General features: G+C 41.4%; 1 pseudogene; it reads right to left on the bottom strand.

Moving 5' to 3' along the window:
• Positions 1 to 4,688: 4,688 nt before the first annotated feature.
• LOC117085443 lies at positions 4,689 to 5,444 on the bottom strand (annotated as a pseudogene).
• Between the last annotated feature and the right edge of the window lie 4,195 nt (positions 5,445 to 9,639).

The following is a 9,639-nucleotide window of genomic DNA, read 5'->3' as shown; positions in this document are numbered from 1 at the left end:
ATTCAACAAAGCCACCATTTTTCTGCATGTTACCCTAGAGAGTGTAGCGTTTCTGCATAATACTATTGAGAGTGTAACATAATTCCATTGTTAGACCATGAAATTGCTCCTGATTTTCACTCCAATAAAAGTAATGCAAATTCCACTCCTAGGTACATATCCAAGAGAAATGAAAATACTTGTCCATGCAAAAACTTTCTTACAAATGTTAGCATTATTCATAATAGCCAAAGATGAAACAACCTAAATGTTAATCAGTTGGCGAACGTATAAATCAAATGTGATACATCTATATACAATGGAATTTTTATTTTTAAGAGATGGGGTCTAGCTCCGTGATGCAGGTTGGGGTGCCATGAGACTTGCTATGTTGTCCAGACTGGTCTCAAACTCCTGGCTTCTAGCAATCTTCCTTCCTCAGCCTCAAAGTGCTGGCATTACAGGCATAAGCCATCACACCCGACCTATACAATGGAATCTTATTGGGCCATAAAAAGAAAATACTAATACGTGTTGTAACATACATAACCTTTGAAGGCAGTATGCTAAATGAAAGAAGCCAGTCACGAAAGACCACATATTATATGATTCCATTTATATGAATGTCCAGAATAGGCAAATATATACAGACAGAAAGTAAGGAAGTGGTTGCTTAGGGCTAGAGGTAGGCATGGAATTAGGGGATGATAGTGAAATGATATGGGGGTTTCTTTTTTTCTTTTTTCTTTTTTTTGGAAAGAGGGTCTTGCTTTGTCACCCAGGCTGCAGGCTGGAGTGCAATGGCGTGAACATGGCTCACTGTAGCTTGACCTCCAGGATCAAGCAATCCACCTGCCTCAGCCTCCTGTGTAGCTGGAACCACAGGTGCATGCCTCCATGCCCAACTAGTTTTTTTGAAGGTTTCTTTCTGAGGTGAGAAAAATGTTCCGAGATTGATTGTATTGATGGTTGCACAACTCTGAATATTCAGTTTGAGTATTATCCAAAATATTTGAGACCAGAAATATTTTGAATTTTAGACCTCTTTTTCAGATTTGGAAATGTTTGCATTAAATTATGTACTTACTGGTTGAGCAACCTAGTCTGAAAATCCAAAATTAACTTTCCTTTGAGTGTCATGTTGGCACCCAAAAGGTTTTGGATTTTGGAGCATTTCAGATTTTTGTATTAGGGACACACAACCTGTACTAAAAACCATTGAATTGTACACTTTAAACGTGTTACTTCTATGTTGTTTGAATTATATAATAATAAAGCTGCTACCCAAAAAATGAAAAACAAAAATAATTCAGTTAACATCTTCATAACCTCTTTGGGGCTATTCGTAGGTCCAACAATATTATGTTTTTACGGCTTTTACTGAATACCAGTTGCCAGTTGCAAGGCAGAAGGTTAAACCAATTAAAATGTTACCAGGAGTCTTTAAGAGCTCCCATTTAATTATGTACTTATCCTTATTAAAACTATCTTACCGCCTATGAGATTGCCAGTGACAATTTAATCTACATTACTATAAATATAATTAGAAGTAATTAATAGGTGAGTAAGCAGTTGCAGTTGTCTGAACAAAAAATATGGATATTTTCTTTTTTTCCTTTCTTTTTTTTTTTCTTTGAGACAAGGTCTCACCCTGTCACCCAGGTTGGAGTGCAGTGGTGCGATCTCACCTCACTGCAGCCTCAACTTCCTAGGCTCAAGCAATCCTTCCACCTCAGACTTCTAAGTAGCTGGGGATACAGGTGTGCACCACCATGCCCAGCTAACTTTTGTATTTCTTGTAGAGACAGAGTTTTGTCACGTTGCCCAGGCTAATCTTGAATGCCAGAGCTAGAGCAATCCACCTGCCTCAGCCTCCCAAAGTGCTGGGATGACATGCATGAGCCACTGTGCACAGCCAATATGGACATTCTTGTTCTTCAGTATTCATTTGTAAGACCTTACTTTAATTCTCCTTTTTTTTTTTTTTTTTTTGAGACAGAGTCTTGCTCTTATCACCCAGTTGGAGTGCAATGGTGCAATCTCAGTTCACTGCAACCTCCATCTCCTGGGTTTAAGCAATTCTTCTGCCTCAGCCTCCTGAGTAGCTGGGATTACAGGCGCTCTACCACACCTGGCTAATTTTTGTATTTTTAATAGAGACGGTTTCGCCATGTTGGGCAGGCTGGTCTCGAACTCCTAACCTCAGCTAATCCGCCTGCCTTGGCCTTCCAAAGTACTGGGATTACAGACTTGAGCCACTGTGCCTGGCTATATTTTTTTAATAACTAATCATTGTTTTTGCAATGAATTGTAGTTGTAAAAAATCAAAAGTTTATGAAATTCCCCAAGAAAATAAATAAGACATATAAAGAAAACATATTATCTGTGTATTGGTAAATAATTTCTATTTAGTAATTCTAAATAGTCAAGTTAGACTACCATTCTACACGGCATTTCTAGGTGTGGTAGTTCATGCCTGTAATCGCTTTGGGAGGCCAAGGTGAGAGGATCATTAAGCCCAGGAGTTTGCACCAGCCTAGGAAACACAGAAAGACCCTGTCTCTGAAAAAAAAAAAAAAAGAGAATAACTAATACATGTTGATCACTCACTGTGTACCAAACATTATACTAAGCATTTTTATTGCATTCTTTTGTGTTTATCCCCACAGCACTCCTCTATAGTAGGTATTTTTGTTGTTCCTATTTTACAAAAGATAAAGAGGTAACGTAAATCCCAGTATTGGTCACATAGCTTAGAGGGGCACAGCCAGGATTCAAACTCAACTTGACTGTCTCCAAAGTGTGGTATGCTTTCAATCACTACTCTTTACTGCCTCTGCCTTGGAAGTTTCTGGCTTGCACTAAATTTTAGGACAAAAATAGTCACCTTATGGTGAATTTTGGCTTGTGTTTAATCTTAAAACAAATACTTTAAAAAATCTAATGTGCAGTTGTTATTTGTGTGTCCAAAGAGTAGATTTTTACTGGAAAAGGATTTCAGACTTGTTTTGAGGAGCAGAGTAAGGAAGCACGTGAGAAACAGCTGTCAGAGTAAAGACAGTAGGCGAGTGTGATGCCTCATGCCTGTAATCACAGCACTTTGAGAGGCTGAGGCGGGCGGATCACTTGAGGCCAGAAGTTTGAGACCAGCCTGGCCAGCATGGTGAAACCCCATCTCTACTAAAAATACAAAAAGTTAGCCAGGCATGGTGGTGTATGCCTGTAATCCCAGCTACTCTGGAGGCTGAGTCAGGACAATCGTTTGAACCTGGGAGGCAGAGGTTGCAATGAGCTGAGATAGCGCCACTGCACTCCAGCATTGGTGACAGAGTGAGACCCTGTCTCAAAAAAAAAAAAAAAGAAGTATAAAGACTGTATTCTGTAATGCAAAATAGTGTAAAGTGAGACCTCTTCAGAAGTCTAGGAAAATGGAAGGGAATCAAATTGATGGCCAGGAAGTGGTTCGCTATCATTAAATATTTCTAGCAATACTGCCTACATTTCTAGGAATAAAGAAAGCAAGGCTATTTCATGTTTAATGACAAAAGTTTCTAGTCTCCTTTGTCCTAAATGAAATTTTTAGATAATGTTTCCACAAGACAATTTATGAAGGTACTATCTTGTAGGAGAGATATTAAAGCCTACAGCAACAAAAATTATTTACTGTCATAATCGCTTAGCATCTGCCCACACTTTAGGATTCTTTTAACAGCTTCTAAAATATTTTTCATTTATCTATATAGGGATAGAATGTAAGAGGAGTAAATGTCCCAAACTAACTTGGTGTCAAGATACCAAGAGAAAAAAAAAAGTCCCCATTCACCAAATAATATAAAGACCTCCTCCTTAATATTAAGTGGGGAAAGTGCTCAGAGGGAATAAGTCAAGGAAGCCTCAAGCTGCCTTTTTTTTTTTTTTTTTTGCGGAGACAAGTGAACATTTATTTTTGTGCCTTTCTTCCTATGTGTATTTCAAGTCTTTTTCAAAACAAGGCCCCAGGAATCTCCAGATTCACTTGTATCCCTGGGCTTGGTCGACTGCTGCAGGAGTCTTAGGGAACCTTGTATGAATGCTAGAGTTACTCATTTACCAACATTAAACCCTAGAATACAAGATGCAACAAAAGCAGGACTCCTTCTTCCATGGAATGTGCTGATTTCAGACAAGGCAGAAGCCAATGTAGGAAAGACTGAAATTTTTTCTTAGAACTGTACTGTAATGAGAGGTGCTTGCCATGAACATAAGCTACTGTCTTGTCTTTTTTTTTTTTTTTTTTTTTTTGAGACAGAGTCTCACTCTTGTTGCCCAGGCTGGAGTGCAATGGCGTGATCTCGGCTCACCGCAACCTCTTCCTCCCAGGTTCAAGCGATTATCTTGCCTCAGCCTCCTGAGTAGCTGGGATTACAGGTATGTGCCACCATGCCTGGCTGATTTTTGTATTTTTAATAGTAACAGGTTTATCCATGTTGGTCAGGCTGGTCTCAAACTCCCGACCTCAGGTGATCCTCCTGCCTCAGCCTTGCAAGGTGCTGGGATTACAGGTGTGAATCACTGTTCCCAGCCAGCTACTGTCTTTGACCCTTCCTTTCCAGTGTTTGAAGATAAGGCAGGAAATAATCTCTGAAGATACTTGATAAAAATTTCCAAAAAAACAAAAACACATGCTTCCACTTCATTGACAAAAATTTACTGCAGTTTGGCACCTGGGTCTAGTTCAGCTGGCGGATGAGTTGATCGGTGCATTCACCCTGATAGCCAGGTGTGCCCAGCTCCTTGAGAAAGCCCACTCTATTTTTGGTAACATGACAGGCCACTGAGTGGTGGAAAGGGCGCAAGAACCATGAGATCTCCTGGAAATGCTTCCCTGGGAAGGCAGTTTCATGAATGAGGTCTTCCAAGCAAATGACACCAAACTTCCCCAGGTGCTCCTCAATCACTGTGTTTTCTGTCAGAGGGATGGTCTTATTCTTGACCTTGGCTTGTCCACGTTTCAAAATTCAAAATTCCTGGACTCCAGATTTGGAAATCCCTAGGTCACATAAGGTTCCACTATACGCAGCATTTTTAGGTTCTAGGGGGTGGCTTTTACAAAGACACCATTAAAAATTGTCTTTAGGTGAAGTCTTGCAGTGGTTCTCTGCGCTAGTAAACTCATGCCATCAATCCTTTCGATGCGCACAGCAAAGGCCAAGGAATGTTTATCTGGCAATCCCAAGGCATGAGGTTTCGCTTCTAGTGATCTAAGACGCACCTTGTCATGTTTCTGCCGCCGGGAATCATGTTGGAATGATTCTAGTCGCTTAGACCTGAGCCTTTTCCTTTCCTCTGCTCATTCTTTGCCGAAAGTGCCTCCTTTGCCTGGGTGGCTTTGAGGCCTTGATAAGCCTTCCCCTTTTCAGAAGATTTTCTGGAACCAAAGGGATTTTTCTTTGCCCTTGCTCCACCATCTTTCTAGTGGTGCAGCTACTGATCTTGCACAACCCCACCACATGGGGAAGACAGCACTCGCTCTGTTCCCTTGGCCATAGAGACATCAGTTCTAGCTCACACTGGAGGACCCAGAGAGCCAGCCTCCACTTAGCAGCAGTGAGCCACTGAGGTCCTGCTAACCCTGATTCTTGCCAAAAGTTGCAGCGCTTCCAAGCTTTTTAGAGCCTGTGTCATTTTCAAAACCCAGCCCTTTTCTTGTAAGTTAGTGTCATCACACTGGCAGTTTGGCTGTAGACAATAAAGTGCTTCCCACAATGCACCTACAACTTCCACTCTAGCGACGGTGCTTTACTTCCAGCGTGGCTCTGCTGCCGCCTCAAGCTGCTTTCTAAACTTTGGCCAACACTCAGTATAAACTGGCTTTAGGTTTCTCATATTTAGGGAGTGATTTAGAAAAGTCTCGGGCCGGGCGCGGTGGCTCAAGCCTGTAATCCCAGCACTTTGAGAGGCTGAGACGGGCGGATCACGAGGTCAGGAGATCGAGACTATCCTGGCGAACCCGGTGAAAGCCCGTCTCTACTAAAAAATACAAAAAACTAGCCGGGTGAGGTGGCGGCGCCTGTAGTCCCAGCTACTCGGGAGGCTGAGGCAGGAGAATGGCGTAAACCCGGGAGGCGGAGCTTGCAGTGAGCTGAGATCCGGCCACTGCACTCCAGCCTGAGCGGCAGGGCAGAGCGAAACTCCGTCCAAAAAAAAAAAAAAAAAAAAAAAAAGGTAGAAAAGTCTCACCAGAAGGGATCATTGGTTTCATGCCTCATTAAGAGGAGCCACGGAGATCAAATAGCAACCACCTATTTGAAAGTAGTATCTCAAAAGACTTCGGTAGAAAGATTTGCCAAGGAAAAGAGTCAAAGTCTGTAAAACATTAGAAGAGATTTATTCTGATCCAAATAGGAGTGACCAGTGGCCCAAGACGCAGTCTTAAGAGGTCCTGAGAACATGTGCCTAGGATGGTAGCTTGGATTTATGCAATTTAGGGAGACATAAGACATCAATACATGTATGATATACATTCGTCTGTCCAGAAAGGTGGGACAACTGGAAACAGGGAGGGTGGAGAGTGAGGGGGTTCCAGGTAATAAGTGGATTCAAGGATTTTCTTTTCTTTCTCTGTCTCTCTTTTTCTTTTTCTTCCTTCTTTTCCTTTTTTCTTTTTCTGAGACAGAGTCTCACTCAGTCGCCCAGGCTGGAGTGCAGTGACACGATGACAGCCTCACTGCAACCTCCACCTCCCAGGCTTAAGTGATTTTCAGTTTTCCTGCCTCTGCCTCCCGAGTAGCTGGACTTCCAGACATGTGCCATCACGCCCAACTAATTTTCATATTTTTTTTAGTAGAGACAGTGTTTCAACATGTTGGCCTGGCTCGTCTCAAACTCTTGGCCTGGTTGCTCCAGCCTCCCAAAGTGCTGGGATTAAAAGCTTGAGCCACCACACAGCCAATTCAAGGATTTTTGAATAGGCAATTAGTTGAAAGAGTTAAATTGTTGTCTAAAGACCTAGAATCAGTAGAAATGAATGTCTGGGTTAAGATAAGGGGTTGTGGACACCAAGATTCCCATTATGAGGCAAAGCCTGCAGGCAGCAGGCTTCAGAGAGAACAGTCTGCAAGTGTTTCTTATCAGATTTTAGAAAGTGCAAGACTTCTGTTGATTTTCTCCTGGATTAGGAGAAAATTCTGGAAAGGAAAGGGGATTCTCTAGAGAATGTAGATTTTTCCCACAAGACACAGCTTTGCCGGGCTGTTTCTAGATATGGCAAAGAAACGTGTGGGATTAAAATGTTTTGATTTCCCTCTTTGTCTGTCATGTGATGTTATGCCAGTCAGGTTGGAAAGCAATCCATGTTATCCAGTGTTAAATAAAACCCCTCTAATGAACTTTATGGTTTATAGGGCATGACTCCCCGGGCCCCTTACATAGGAATTTGGGCAAGAGAAGAAAAAGGTCAGAGTTTAGTTCTCACATTTTATTTAATTGTTTTTATTTGGGAGAAAAATACATCATTAAAACAACGTATCATTTTACTGTTTTCCAGAACTGTTTTGAATTGTCAAAGGACAAAGTTACAGCAAATTTAAACACCTCAATTGGCTTTATTGAAACTCTAGAATCAGGCAACACTTATTTTATTATTTATTATTTATTCCATAAAATACAATTTAAGCGTTCCAGTGAGCTGAGCGGAAGAGTCTGGCTTTATAGGCAGGGAAGGACTGAAGCAGAAACAAAGAAAGAACTGGTCATTTCAAAGTCACTTTCCTCGTAAAGCAGGGACAGAGAGAACAATAGAAAAATGACTGGTTAACATCAGGTTATTTGGGGTTAAGGATTACAACAGAGGGAATTTTCTTGGGAGTGGTGGAATGCTGTAGTCTCATCTACTTGGGAGGCTGAGGCAGGAGGATTCCTTGAGTTCAGGAGATCAAGGTCAGTCTGGGGAAGATAATGAAACACATCTCTTAAAAAATAAATATGAAAATAAAAAACTAAATCAGGGAGGACTTTATTATCATGCAAATTAAAACTAGCGTATTTGGGAGATTAACTGTTACCTCTCCTGATTTCTCGGATAACAACTTAGTTTGGTGACATGAAACTTCAGCATGGGTGACTGTTTTGATTTTCAGTCTAGTCCATTGAGGCCTAGCGCAGGAGCTTAGGGCAAAACAATGGCCTCCTGTAATTTTTATTTAACAGAATAAGGAACCACCAAATTTAGTATGTAATCAGACTATCAACACACTGTTATCAAGCACTTGCAGGGGAAGATGTGTAGAGAACGGTAAAAATCCTCCAAGTTTTATTTTAGTATCCTCACACATATGTTTACTATAATACTTATTTCTTCTCAGTAAAGGAAAAGAATTATGTTTTGGGAGTCAATTTAAATTATCCACAATCAAGCCAGGAGCAGTGGCTCATGCCTGTAATCCCAGCACTTTGGGAGGCCAAGGCAGAAGGATTGTTTGAGCTCAGGAGTTGGAGACCAACCTGGGCCACATGGTGAAACCTCGTCTCTACCCAAAATACAAAAAATTAGCTGGATGTGGTGGTGTGTGCCTGTGGTCCCAGCTACTGGGGGGCACTGAGGTGGCTGAGGTGACTGAGGTAGGAGGATCACTTGAACCTGGGAGGTAGAGGTTGCAATGAGCAGAGATCTCGCCACTGCACTCTAGCGTGAGTGACAGAGTGAGACTCGTCTCAAAGTAAATAAATAAATAAATAATCCACAATCAGGGTTTCCAAGACTTCATTCTTGAAAAACTAAGCTGCCATTCTTATGAGATAGTGATTTAACAAATATTTGAGTCCCAGTAGCATACTGGGTTAGGCACTAATGAGATTCTAAGGTGAATGAAATATAGACCTGCTAATAAGAAACATAATTATTCATTCTTTAATTCAGCAACATTTGCTAGCCTTGTGAACTTGAGGCAAGTTACTCAGCATTTTTTTTTTTTTTTTTTTTTGAGACAGGGTCTCACTCTGTCACCCAGCCTGGAATGCAGTAGCACAATCACAGCTCACTGCAGTCTCAACCTCCCAGGTTCAAGTGATCCTCCCACCTCAGCCTCCAGAGTAGCTGGGACTATAGGTGTGTGCCACCATGTCCGGATAATTTTTGTATTTTTGGTAGAGACGGAGTTTCACCATGTTGCCCCAGCTAATCTCAAACTCCTGGACTCAAGGGATCCACCCACTTTGGCCTCCCAAAATGTTAGGATTACGGGCCTACTATGGCCTACTCAGCTTTCTATAATTTGACCTGTTTCCTCATCTGTAAAACGGAGGTAATAATGTATCTCCTAGAGTCTTTATGACAATTAAATGGGATAATATTTGCAAAAGGCTTAGAACAATGTATGACACATAGGAAACCCTCATTTTAAGCTTAACTATTGTAAGAGGTCTTTATGTGCTAGGCTTGAGTATGTGAGGTATTAATGATTTGCTGTGTAACAAACTACCTCAAAATATAGTTGCTTAGAACAACAAATATGTATTATCTCACACAGTTTCTGAGGCTCAAGAGCTCTAAGCTGGGTGGTTCTGGCTCATCATCTTTCATGAGGTTACTGTTAGTGGTGGCAAATTCATGTCTGCAGCAACCTCAGTTCTTGCCTCCTCAGAAGAAAGAATTTGACTGAGGGACATAAGGCAAAGGTAGAG

Source organism: Trachypithecus francoisi, unplaced genomic scaffold (assembly GCF_009764315.1).
Source record: "Trachypithecus francoisi isolate TF-2019V2 unplaced genomic scaffold, Tfra_2.0 Lachesis_group1, whole genome shotgun sequence".
Lineage (NCBI taxonomy): Eukaryota > Metazoa > Chordata > Mammalia > Primates > Cercopithecidae > Trachypithecus > Trachypithecus francoisi.
The sequence above is the reverse complement of the archived record's forward strand: the minus strand, read 5'-3'. Positions and strand labels throughout refer to the sequence as shown.